Genomic DNA, 13,778 nt, shown 5'->3' on the forward strand with positions numbered 1-13,778 from the left:
GTTATTGAGGAGGAGTGGGATTAAATGCACTGGAGTGTTTTTTGAGGAGTGGGATTCACTGCACTGGAGTGTGTGATTGAGGAGTTGGATTCACTGCATTGGAGTGTTTTATTGAGGCGGAGTGGGATTCACTGCACCGGAGTGTGTTATTGAGGAGGAGTGGGAATCAGTGCACTGGAGTGTGTTATTGAGGATTGGGATTCACTGCACTGGAGTGTGTTATTGAGGACGAGTGGGAGTCACTGCACTGGAGTGTGTTATTGAGGAGTAGTGGTATTCAGTGCAATGGAGTGTTTTGTTGAGGAGTGGGAATCACTGCACTGGAGTGTGTTATTGAGGAGTGAGAGTCACTGCACTGGAGTGTGTATTGAGGAGGAGTGGGATTCAATGCACTGGAGTGTTTTATTGAGGAGGAGAGGGATTCACTGCACTGGAGTGTGTTATGGAGGAGTGGGATTCACTGCACTGGAGTGTGTTATTGAGGAGGAGAGGGATTCACTGCACTGGAGTGTGTTATGGAGGAGTGGGATTCACTGCACTGGAGTGTGTTATTGAGGAGTGAGAGTCACTGCACTGGAGTGTGTATTGAGGAGGAGTGGGATTCAATGCACTGGAGTGTTTTATTGAGGAGGAGAGGGATTCACTGCACTGGAGTGTGTTATGGAGGAGTGGGATTCACTGCACTGGAGTGTTTTATTGAGGAGGAGAGGGATTCACTGCACTGGAGTGTGTTATGGAGGAGTGGGATTCACTGCACTGGAGTGTGTTATTGAGGACGAGTGGGAGTCACTGCACTGGAGTGTGTTATTGAGGAGTAGTGGTATTCAGTGCAATGGAGTGTTTTGTTGAGGAGTGGGAATCACTGCACTGGAGTGTGTTATTGAGGAGTGAGAGTCACTGCACTGGAGTGTGTATTGAGGAGGAGTGGGATTCAATGCACTGGAGTGTTTTATTGAGGAGTGGGATTCACTGCACTGGAGTGTGTTATTGAGGAGTGGGATTCACTGCACTGGAGTGTATTATTGAGGAGGAGTGGGATTCACTGCACTGGAGTGTGTTATTGAGGAGGAGAGGGATTCACTGCACTGGAGTGTGTTGTTGAGGAGGAGTGGGAATCACTGCACTGGAGTGGGTTATTGAGGACTGGGATTCACTGCACTGGAGTGTGTTGTTGAGGAGGAGTGGGGTTCACTGCACTGGAGTGTATTATTGAGGAGTTGGATTCACTGCACTGGAGTGTGGTATTGAGGAGGAGTGGGATTTACTGCACTGAAGTGTGTTACTGAGGAGTGGGATTCACTGCACTGGGGGGGTTATTGAGGAGGAGTGGGAATCACTGCACTGGAGTGTGTTATTGAGGAGGAGTGGGATTCACTGCCCTGGAGTGTGTTATTGAGGAGGAGTGGGATTCACTGCACTGGAGTGTGTTATTGAGGAGTGGGAATCAATGCATTGGAGTGTGTTATTGAGGAGGAGAGGGATTCACTGCACTGGAGTGTGTTATGGAGGAGTGGGATTCACTGCACTGGAGTGTGTTATTGAGGAAGAATGGGATTCACTGCACTGGAGTGGGTTATTGAGGAGTGCGATTCACTGCACTGGAGTGTGTTATTGAGGAGGAGTGGGAATCACTGCACTGGAGTGGATTATTGAGGCGGAGTGGGATTCACTGCACTGGAGTGTGTTATTGAGGAGGAGTGGGAATCACTGCACTGGAGTGTGTTATTGAGGAGTGGGATTCACTGCACTGGAGTGTTTTATTGAGGAGGAGAGGGATTCACTGCACTGGAGTGTGTTATGGAGGATTGGGATTCACTGCACTGGAGTGTGTTATTGAGGACGAGTGGGAGTCACTGCACTGGAGTGTGTTATTGAGGAGGAGTGGGATTCACTGCACTGGAGTGTGTTATTGAGGAGGAGTGGGAATAACTGCACTGGAGTGGGTTATTGAGGAGGAGTGGGATTCACTGCACTGGAGTGTGTTATTGAGGGGGAGTGGGATTCACTGCACTGGAGTGTGTTACTGAGGAGGAGTGGGATTCACTGCACTGGAGTGTGTTATTGAGGAGTCGGATTCAGTGCACCGGAGTGTGTTATTGAGGAGGAGTGGGATTCACTGCATTGGAGTGTGTTATTGAGGTGGAGTGGGATTCACTGCACTGGAGTGTGTTATTGAGGAGGAGTGGGACTCACTGCACTGGAGTGTGTTATTGAGGAGTCGGATTCAGTGCACTGGAGTGTGTTATTGAGGAGGAGTGGGATTCACTGCACTGGAGTGTGTTATTGAGGAGGAGTGGGATTCACTGCAATAGAGTGTGTTATTGAGTAGGAGAGGGATTCACTGCAATGGAGTCTGTTATTGAGGAGGAGTGGGATTCACTGCACTGGAGTGTGTTATTGAGGAGTGAGATTCACTGCACTCGAGTGTGTTATTGAGGAGGAGTGGGATTCACTGCACTGGAGTGTGTTATTGAGGAGTGGGAATCACTGCACTGGAGTGTGTTATTGAGGACTGGGATTCACTGCACTGGAGTGTGTTATTGAGGAGTGGGAATCACTGCACTGGAGTGTGTTATTGAGGAGTGGGATTCATTGCACTGGAGTGTGTTATTGAGGAGTGGGATTCACTGCATTGGAGTGTGTTACGGAGGAGTGGGTTTCACTGCACTGGAGTGTGTTACTGAGGAGTGGGATTCACTGCACTGGAGTGTGTTATTGAGGACTGGGGCTCACTGCACTGGAGTGTGTTATTCAGGAGGAGTGGGATTCACTGCAATGGAGTCTGTTATTGAGGAGGAGTGGGATTCACTGCACTGGAGTGTGTTATTGAGGAGTGGGATTCACTGCACTCGAGTGTGTTATTGAGGAGTGGGATTCATTGCACTGGAGTGTGTTATTGAGGAGTGGGATTCACTGCATTGGAGTGTGTTACGGAGGAGTGGGTTTCACTGCACTGGAGTGTGTTACTGAGGAGTGGGATTCACTGCACTGGAGTGTGTTATTGAGGAGGAGTGGGATTCACTGCACTGGAGTGTGTTATTGAGGAGTGGGATTCACTGCACTGGAGTGTGTTATTGAGGAGTGGGATTCACTGCACTGGAGTGTGTTATTGAGGACTGGGGCTCACTGCACTGGAGTGTGTTATTCAGGAGGAGTGGGATTCACTGCACTGGAGTGTGTTATTGAGGAGTGGGATACACTGCACTGGAGTGTGTTATTGAGGACTGTGACTCACTGCACTGGAGTGTGTTATCGAGGAGTGGGATTCACTGCACTGGAGTGTGTATTTGAGGAGTGGGATTCACTGCACTGGAGTATGTTACTGAGGAGTGGGATTCCCTGAACTGGAGTGTGTTATTGAGGAGTGGGATTCACTGCACTGGAGTGTGTTATTGAGGAGGAGAGGGATTCACTGCACTGGAGTGTGGTATTGAGGAGGAGTGGGAATCACTGCACTGGAGTGTGTATTTGAGGAGGAGTGGTATTCACTGCACTGGAGTGTGTTATTAAGGAGAGGGATTCACTGCACTGGAGTGTGTTATTGAGGAGGAGTGGGATTCACAGCACTGGAGTGCGTTATTGAGGAGGAGTGGGAATCACTCCACTGGAGTGTGTTATTGAGGAGGAGTGGGAGTCACTGCACTGGAGTGTGTTATTGAGGAGGAGGGGGATTCACTGCACAGGAGTGTGTTATTGAGGAGGAGTGGGAATGACTGCACTGGAGTGTGTTACTGAGGAGTGGGATTCCCTGCACTGGAGTGTGTTATTGAGGTGGAGTGGTATTCACTGCTCTGGAGTGTGTTATTGAGGAGTGGGATTCACTGCACTGGAGTGTGTTATTGAGGAGGAGAGGGATTCACTGCACTGGAGTGTGTTATTGAGGAGGAGAGGGATTCACTGCACTGGAGTGTGTTATTGAGGAGGAGTGGGATTCAATGCACTGGAGTGTTTTATTGAGAAGTGGGATTCACTGCACTGGAGTGTGTTATTGAGGAGTGGGATTCACTGCACTGGTGTTTGTTATTGAGGAGGAGAGGGAATCACTGCACTGGAGTGTGTTATTGAGGAGAGGGATTCACTGCACTGGAGTGTGTTATTGGGGAGGAGAGGGATTCACTGCACTGGAGTGTGTTATTGAGGAGTGGGATTCACTGCACTGGTGTTTGTTATTGACGAGGAGTGGGAATCACTGCATTGGAGTGTGTTATTGAGGAGAGGGATTCACTGCACTGGAGTGTGTTATTGAGGACTGGGATTCACTGCACTGGAGTGTATTATTGAGGAGGAGTGGGATTCACTGCACTGGAGTGTGTTATTGAGGAGAGGGATTCACTGCACTGGTGTTTGTTATTGACGAGGAGTGGGAATCACTGCACTGGAGTGTGTTATTGAGGAGAGGGATTCACTGCACTGGAGTGTGTTATTGAGGACTGGGATTCACTGCACTGGAGTGTATTATTGAGGAGGAGTGGGATTCACTGCACTGGAGTGTGTTATTGAGGAGGAGAGGGATTCACTGCACTGGAGTGTGTTATTGAGGAGTGGGATTCATTGCACTTGAGTGTGTTATTGAGGAGTGGGATTCACTGCACTGGAGTGTGGTATTGAGGAGGAGTGGGATTCACTGCACTGGAGTGTGTTGTTGAGGACGAGTGGGATTTACTGCACTAAAGTGTGTTATTGAGGAGTGGGATTCACTGCACTGGAGTGTGGTATTGAGGAGGAGTGGGATTTACTGCACTGGAGTCTGTTACTGAGGAGTGGGATTCACTGCACTGGGGGGTGTTATTGAGGAGGAGTGGGAATCACTGCACTGGAGTGTGTTATTGAGGAGGAGTGGGATTCACTGCACTGGAGTGGGTTATTGAGGAGTGGGATTCACTGCACTGGACTGTGTTATTGAGGAGGAGTGGGAATCACTGCACTGGAGTGGATTATTGAGGCGGAGTGGGATTCACTGCACTGGAGTGTGTTATTGAGGACGAGTGGGAGTCACTGCACTGGAGTGTGTTATTGAGGAGTAGAGGTATTCAGTGCACTGGAGTGTGTTATTGAGGAGGAGTGGGAATCACTGCACTGGAGTGTGTTATTGAGGAGAAAAGGGATTCACTGCAATGGAGTGTGTTATTGAGTAGGAGAGGGATTCACTGCACTGGAGTGTGTTATTGCGGAGGAGTGGGATTCACTGCACTGGAGTGTGTTATTGAGGAGTGGGATTCACTGCACTGGAGTGTGTTATTGAGGAGTGGGATTCACTGCACTGGAGTGTGTTAGAACAAAGAACAAAGAACAAAGAAATGTACAGCACAGGAACAGGCCCTTCGGCCCTCCAAGCCCGTGCCGACCATACTGCCCGACTAAACTACAATCTTCTACACTTCCTGGGTCCGTATCCTTCTATTCCCATCCTATTCATATATTTGTCAAGATGCCCCTTAAATGTCCCTATCGTCCCTGCCTCCACTACCTCCTCCGGTAGTGAGTTCCAGGCACCCACTACCATCTGCGTAAAAAACCTGCCTCGTACATCTACTCTAAACTTTGCCCCTCTCACCTTAAACCTATGCCCCCTAGTAATTGACCCCTCTACCCTGGGGAAAAGCCTCTGACTACCCACTCTGTCTATGCCCCTCATAATTTTGTAGACCTCTATCAGGTCGCCCCTCAACCTCCTTCGTTCCAGTGAGAACAAACCGAGTTTATTCAACCGCTCCTCATAGCTTATGCCCTCCATACCAGGCAACATTCTGGTAAATCTCTTCTGCACCCTCTCTAAAGCCTCCACATCCTTCTGGTAGTGTGGCGACCAGAATTGAACACTATACTCCAAGTGTGGCCTAACTAAGGTTCTGTACAGCTGCAACATGACTTGCCAATTCTTATACTCAATGCCCCGGCCAATGAAGGCAAGCATGCCGTATGCCTTCTTGACTACCTTCTCCACCTGTGTAGCCCCTTTCAGTGATCTGTGGACCTGTACTCCTCGATCTCCTTGACTTTCAATACTCTTGAGGGTTCTACCATTCACTGTGTTATTGAGGAGTGGGATTCATTGCACTGGAGTGTGTTATTGAGGAGTGGGATTCACTGAACTTGTGTGTGTTACTGAGGAGGAGTGGGATTCACTGCACTGGAGTGTGTTATTGAGGAGTGCGATTCACTGCATTGGAGTGTGTTACGGAGGAGTGGGGTTCACTGGACTGGAGAGTGTTAATGAGGAGTGGGATTCACTGCACTGGATTGTGTTATTGAGGAGGAGTGGGATTCACTGCACTGGAGTGTGTTATTGAGGAGGAGTGGGAATCACTGCACTGGAGTGTGTTATTGAGGAGGAGAGGGATTCACTGCAATGGAGTGTGTTATTGAGGAGGAGTGGGAATCTCTACACTGGAGGGTGTTACTGAGGAGTGGGATTCCCTGCACTGGAGTGTGATTTTGAGGGGGAGTGGGAATCACTGCACTGGAGTGTGTTATTGAGGAGGAGAGGGAATCACTGCACTGGAGTGTATTATTGAGGAGGAGTGGGATTCACTGCACTGGAGTGTGTTACTGCGGAGTGGGAATCACTGCACTGGAGTGTGTTATTAAGGAGTGAGATTCACTGCACTGGAGTGTATTACTGAGGAGTGGGAATCACTGCACTGCAGTGTGTTATTGAGGAGGAGTGGGATTCAATGCACTGGAGTGTGTTATTGAGGAGGAGTGGGAATCACTGCACTGGAGTGTGTTATTGAGGGGGAGTGGGATACACTGCACTGGAGTGTGTTATTGAGGGGGAGTGGGATTGACTGCACTGGAGTGTGTTACTGAAGCGTGGGATTCACGGCACTGGAGTGTGTTGTTGAGGAGGAGTGGTATTCACTGCACAGGAGTGTGTTGTTGAGGAGGAGTGGGATTCACTGCACTGGAGTGTGGTATTGAGGAGGAGAGGGATTCACTGCACTGGAGTGTGTTATTGAGGAGTGGGATTGACTGCACTGGAGTGTGTTACTGAAGCGTGGGATTCACTGCACTGGAGTGTGTTATTGAGGAGGAGTGGGAATCACTGCACTGGAGTGTGTTATTGAGGGGGAGTGGGATACACTGCACTGGAGTGTGTTATTGAGGGGGAGTGGGATTGACTGCACTGGAGTGTGTTACTGAAGCGTGGGATTCACGGCACTGAAGTGTGTTATAGAGGAGGAGTGGGATTCACTGCACTGGAGTGTGTTGTTGAGGAGGAGTGGGATTCACTGCACTGGAGTGTATTACTGAGGAGTGGGAATCACTGCACTGCAGTGTGTTATTGAGGAGGAGTGGGAATCACTGCACTGGAGTGTGTTATTGAGGGGGAGTGGTATTCACTGCTCTGGAGTGTGTTATTGAGGAGTGGGATTCACTGCACTGGAGTGTGTTATTGAGGAGGAGAGGGATTCACTGCACTGGAGTGTGTTATTGAGGAGGAGAGGGATTCACTGCACTGGAGTGTGTTATTGAGGAGGAGTGGGATTCAATGCACTGGAGTGTTTTATTGAGAAGTGGGATTCACTGCACTGGAGTGTGTTATTGAGGAGTGGGATTCACTGCACTGGTGTTTGTTATTGAGGAGGAGAGGGAATCACTGCACTGGAGTGTGTTATTGAGGAGAGGGATTCACTGCACTGGAGTGTGTTATTGGGGAGGAGAGGGATTCACTGCACTGGAGTGTGTTATTGACGAGGAGTGGGAATCACTGCACTGGAGTGTGTTATTGAGGAGAGGGATTCACTGCACTGGAGTGTGTTATTGAGGACTGGGATTCACTGCACTGGAGTGTATTATTGAGGAGGAGTGGGATTCACTGCACTGGAGTGTGTTATTGAGGAGGAGAGGGATTCACTGCACTGGAGTGTGTTGTTGAGGACGAGTGGGATTTACTGCACTAAAGTGTGTTATTGAGGAGTGGGATTCACTGCACTGGAGTCTGTTACTGAGGAGTGGGAATCACTGCACTGGAGTGGATTATTGAGGCGGAGTGGGATTCACTGCACTGGAGTGTGTTATTGAGGACGAGTGGGAGTCACTGCACTGGAGTGTGTTATTGAGGAGGAGTGGGAATCACTGCACTGGAGTGTGTTATTGAGGAGAAAAGGGATTCACTGCAATGGAGTGTGTTATGGAGGAGGAGTGGGATTCACTGCACTGGAGTGTGTTATTGAGGAGGAGTGGGACTCACTGCACTGGAGTGTGTTATTGCGGAGGAGTGGGATTCACTGCACTGGAGTGTGATATTGAGGAATGGGACTCACTGCACTGGAGTGTGTTATTGAGGAGTGGGATTCCCTGCACTGGAGTGTGTTATTGAGGAGTGGGTTTCACTGCACTGGAGTGTGTTAATGAGGAGGAGTGGGTTTCACTGTACTGGAGTGTGTTATAGAGGAGGAGTGGGATTCACTGCACTGGAGTGTGTTATTGAGGAGGAGTGGGATTCACTGCACTGGAGTGTGTTATTGAGAAGGAGTTTGATTCACTGCACTGGAGTGTGTTATTGAGGAGTGGGACTCACTGCACTGGAGTGTGTTATTGAGGACTGGACTCACTGCACTGGAGTGTGTTATTGAGGAGAGGGATTCACTGCACTGGAGTGTGTTATTGAGGAGGAGTGGGATTCAATGCACTGGAGTGTTTTATTGAGGAGTGGGATTCACTGCACTGGAGTGTGCTACTGAGGAGTGGGGTTCACTGCACTGGAGTGTGTTATTGAGGAGAAGTGGTATTCACTGCACTGGAGTGTGTTATTGAGGGGTGGGATACACTGCACTGGAGTGTGTTGTTGAGGAGTTGGATTCACTACACTGGAGTGTGTTATTGAGGAGTGGGATTCCCTGCACTGGAGTGTGTTATTGAGGAGGAGTGGGATTCACTGCACTGGAGTGTATTATTGAGGAGGAGTGCGATTCACTGCACTGGAGTGTGTTATTGAGGAGGAGAGGGATTCACTGCACTGGAGTGTGTTGTTGAGGAGGAGTGGGATTCACTGCACTGGTGTGTGTTATTGAGGAGTGCGATTCACTGCACTGTAGTTTGTTATTGAGGAGGAGCGGGATTCACTGCACTGGAGTGTGGTATTGAGGAGGAGTGGGATTTACTGCACTGAAGTGTGTTATTGAGGAGGAGTGGGATTCACTGCACTGGAGTGTTTTGTTGAGGAAGAGTGGGAATCACTGCACTGGAGTGTGTTATTGAGGAGGAGTGGGATTCACTGCACTGGAGTGTTTTGTTGAGGAAGAGTGGGAATCACTGCACTGGAGTGTGTTATTGAGGTGGAGTGGGAATCACTGCACTGGAGTGGATTATTGAGGCGGAGTGGGATTCACTGCACTGGAGTGTGTTATTGAGGAGGAGTGGGAATCACTGCACTGGAGTGTGTTATTGAGGAGGAGTGGGAATCACTGCACTGGAGTGTGTTATTGAGGAGGAGTGGGAATCACTGTACTGGACTGTGTTATTGAGGAGTGGGATTCACTGCACTGGAGTGTTTTATTGAGGAGGAGAGGGATTCACTGCACTGGAGTGTGTTATGGAGGAGTGGGATTCACTGCACTGGAGTGTGTTATTGAGGAGTCGGATTCACTGCACTGGAGTGAGTATTGAGGAGGAGTGGGATTCACTGCACTGGAGTGTGTCATTGATGAGGAGAGGGATTCACTGCAATAGAGTGTTATTGAGTAGGAGAGGGATTCATTGCAATGGAGTCTGTTATTGAGGAGGAGTGGGATTCACTGCACTGGAGTGTGTTATTGAGGAGTGGGATTCACTGCACTGGAGTGTGTTATTGAGGAGTGGGATTCATTGCACTGGAGTGTGTTATTGAGGAGTGGGATTCACTGAACTTGGGTGTGTTACTGAGGAGGAGTGGGAATCACTGCACTGGAGTGTGTTATTGAGGAGTGGGATTCACTGCATTGGAGTGTGTTACGGAGGAGTGGGGTTCACTGCACTGGAGTGTGTTACTGAGGAGTGGGGTTCACTGCACTGGATTGTGTTATTGAGGAGGAGTAGGATTCACTGCACTGGAGTGTGTTATTGAGGAGGAGTGGGAATCACTGCACTGGAGTGTGCTATTGAGGAGAAAAGGGATTCACTGCAATGGAGTGTGTTATTGAGGAGGAGTGGGATTCACTGCACTGGAGTGTGTTATTGAGGAGTAGTGGGATTCACTGCACTGGAGTGTTTTGTTGAGGAGGAGTGGGATTCACTGCACTGGAGTGTGTTATTGAGGAGTCGGATTCACTGCACTGGAGTGGAGTATTGAGGAGGAGTGGGATTCACTGCACTGGAGTGTGTTATTGATGAGGAGAGGGATTCACTGCAATAGAGTCTGTTATTGAGGAGGAGTGGGATTCACTGCACTGGAGTGTGTTATTGAGGAGTGGGATTCACTGCATTGGAGTGTGTTACGGAGGAGTGGGATTCATTGCACTTGAGTGTGTTACTGAGGAGGAGTGGGATTCACTGCACTGGAGTGTGTTATTGAAGAGTGGGATTCATTGCACTGGAGTGTGTTATTGAGGAGTGGGATTCACTGCATTGTAGTGTGTTACGGAGTAGTGGGGTTCACTGCACTGGAGTGTGTTACTGAGGAGTGGGATTCACTGCACTGGATTGTGTTATTGAGGAGGAGTGGGATTCACTGCACTGGAGTGTGTTATTGAGGAGGAGTGGGATTCACTGCACTGGAGTGTGTTATTCAGGAGTCGGATTCACTGCACTGGAGTGGAGTATTGAGGGGGAGTGGGATTCACTGCAATGGAGTGTGTTATTGATGAGGAGAGGGATTCAGTGCAATAGAGTGTGTTATTGAGTAGAGGGATTCACTGCAATAGAGTCTGTTATTGAGGAGGAGTGGGATTCACTGCACTGGAGTGTGTTATTGAGGAGTGGGATTCATTGCACTGGAGTGTGTTATTGAGGAGTGGGATTCACTGAACTTGAGTGTGTTACTGAGGAGGAGTGGGATTCACTGCACTGGAGTGTGTTATTGAGGAGTGGGATTCACTGCATTGGAGTGTGTTACGGAGGAGTGGGGTTCACTGCACTGGAGTGTGTTACTGAGGAGTGGGATTCACTGCACTGGAGTGTGTTATTGAGGAGGAGTGGGATTCACTGCACTGGATTGTGTTATTGAGGAGTGGGATTCATTGCACTGGAGTGTGTTATTGAGGAGTGGGATTCACTGCATTGGAGTGTGTTACGGAGGAGTGGGATTCACTGCACTGGAGTGTTATTGAGGACTGGGACTCACTGCACTGGAGTGTGTTATTGAGGAGAGGGATTCACTGCACTGGAGTGTGTTATTGAGGAGGAGTGGGATTCAATGCACTGGAGTGTTTTATTGAGGAGTGGGATTCACTGCACTGGAGTGTGCTACTGAGGAGTGGGGTTCACTGCACTGGAGTGTGTTATTGAGGAGGAGTGGTATTCACTGCACTGGAGTGTGTTATTGAGGAGTGGGACTCACTGCACTGGAGTGTGTTATTGAGGAGTGGGACTCACTGCACTGGAGTGTGTTATTGAGGACTGGGACTCACTGCACTGGAGTGTGTTATTGAGGAGAGGGATTCACTGCACTGGAGTGTGTTATTGAGGAGGAGTGGGATTCAATGCACTGGAGTGTTTTATTGAGGAGTGGGATTCACTGCACTGGAGTGTGTTATTGAGGAGGAGTGGGATTCACTGCACTGGAGTGTGTTATTGAGGAGTTGGATTCACTACACTGGAGTGTGTTATTTAGGAGTGGGGTTCACTGCACTGGAGTGTATTATTGAGGAGGAGTGCGATTCACTGCACTGGAGTGTGTTATTGAGGAGGAGAGGGATTCACTGCACTGGAGTGTGTTGTTGAGGAGGAGTGGGATTCACTGCACTGGTGTGTGTTATTGAGGAGTGGGATTCACTGCACTGGAGTTTGTTATTGAGGAGGAGTGGGATTCACTGCACTGGAGTGTGGTATTGAGGAGGAGTGGGATTTACTGCACTGAAGTGTGTTATTGAGGAGTGGGATTCACTGCACTGGAGTCTGTTACTGAGGAGTGGGATTCACTGCACTGGAGTGTGTTATTGAGGAGGAGTGGGAATCACTGCACTGGAGTGTGTTATTGAGGAGGAGTGGGATTCACTGCCCTGGAGTGTGTTATTGAGGAGTGGGAATCAATGCATTGGAGTGTGTTATTGAGGAGGAGAGGGATTCACTGCACTGGAGTGTGTTATGGAGGAGGAGTGGGAATCACTGCACTGGAGTGTGTTATTGACGAGGAGTGGGATTCACTGCACTGGAGTGTGTTATTGAGGAGTGGGAATCAATGCATTGGAGTGTGTTATTGAGGAGGAGAGGGATTCACTGCACTGGAGTGTGTTATGGAGGAGTGGGATTCACTGCACTGGAGTGTGTTATGGAGGAGTGGGATTCACTGCACTGGAGTGTTTTGTTGAGGAGGAATGGGAATCACTGCACTGGAGTGGGTTATTGAGGAGTGGGATTCACTGCACTGGATTGTGTTATTGAGGAGGAGAGGGATTCACTGCACTGGAGTGTGTTATCGAGGAGGAGTGGGAATCACTGCACTGGAGTGTGTTATGGAGGAGTGGGATTCACTGCACTGGAGTGTTTTATTGAGGAGGAGAGGGATTCACTGCACTGGAGTGTGTTATGGAGGAGTGGGATTCACTGCACTGGAGTGTTTTGTTGAGGAGGAGTGGGAATCACTGCACTGGAGTGTGTTATTGAGGAGGAGTGGGATTCACTGCACTGGAGTGGGTTATTGAGGAGTGGGATTCACTGCACTGGAGTGTGTTATTGAGGAGGAGTGGGAATCACTGCACTGGAGTGTGTTATTGAGGAGGAGTGGGAATCACTGCACTGGAGTGTGTTATGGAGGAGTGGGATTCACTGCACTGGAGTGTTTTATTGAGGAGGAGAGGGATTCACTGCACTGGAGTGTGTTATGGAGGAGTGGGATTCACTGCACTGGAGTGTGTTAGTGAGGAGTCGGATTCACTGCACTGGAGTGGAGTATTGAGGAGGAGTGGGATTCACTGCACTGGAGTGTGTCATTGATGAGGAGAGGGATTCACTGCAATAGAGTGTTATTGAGTAGGAGAGGGATTCATTGCAATGGAGTCTGTTATTGAGGAGGAGTGGGATTCACTGCACTGGAGTGTGTTATTGAGGAGTGGGATTCACTGCACTGGAGTGTGTTATTGAGGAGTGGGATTCATTGCACTGGAGTGTGTTATTGAGGAGTGGGATTCACTGAACTTGGGTGTGTTACTGAGGAGGAGTGGGAATCACTGCACTGGAGTGTGTTATTGAGGAGTGGGATTCACTGTATTGGAGTGTGTTACGGAGGAGTGGGGTTCACTGCACTGGAGTGTGTTACTGAGGAGTGGGATTCACTGCACTGGATTGTGTTATTGAGGAGGAGTGGGATTCACTGCACTGGAGTGTGTTATTGAGGAGGAGTGGGAATCACTGCACTGGAGTGTGCTATTGAGGAGAAAAGTGATTCACTGCAATGGAGTGTGTTATTGAGGAGGAGTGGGATTCACTGCACTGGAGTGTGTTATTGAGGAGTCGGATTCACTGCACTGGAGTGTGTTATTGATGAGGAGAGGGATTCACTGCAATAGAGTCTGTTATTGAGGAGGAGTGGGATTCACTGCACTGGAGTGTGTTATTGAGGAGTGGGATTCATTGCACTTGAGTGTGTTATTGAGGAGTGGGATTCACTGAACTTGAGTGTGTTACTGAGGAGGAGTGGG

General features: G+C 49.1%; 1 protein-coding gene across 6 annotated transcripts in view; it reads right to left on the reverse strand.

Moving 5' to 3' along the window:
* Positions 1 to 13,778, reverse strand: part of LOC140390589 (uncharacterized) — a 149,741-nt gene that overhangs the window by 59,665 nt on the left and 76,298 nt on the right. The window lies entirely within an intron of this gene.

This window comes from Scyliorhinus torazame, chromosome 14 (genome assembly GCF_047496885.1).
Source record: "Scyliorhinus torazame isolate Kashiwa2021f chromosome 14, sScyTor2.1, whole genome shotgun sequence".
NCBI lineage: Eukaryota > Metazoa > Chordata > Chondrichthyes > Carcharhiniformes > Scyliorhinidae > Scyliorhinus > Scyliorhinus torazame.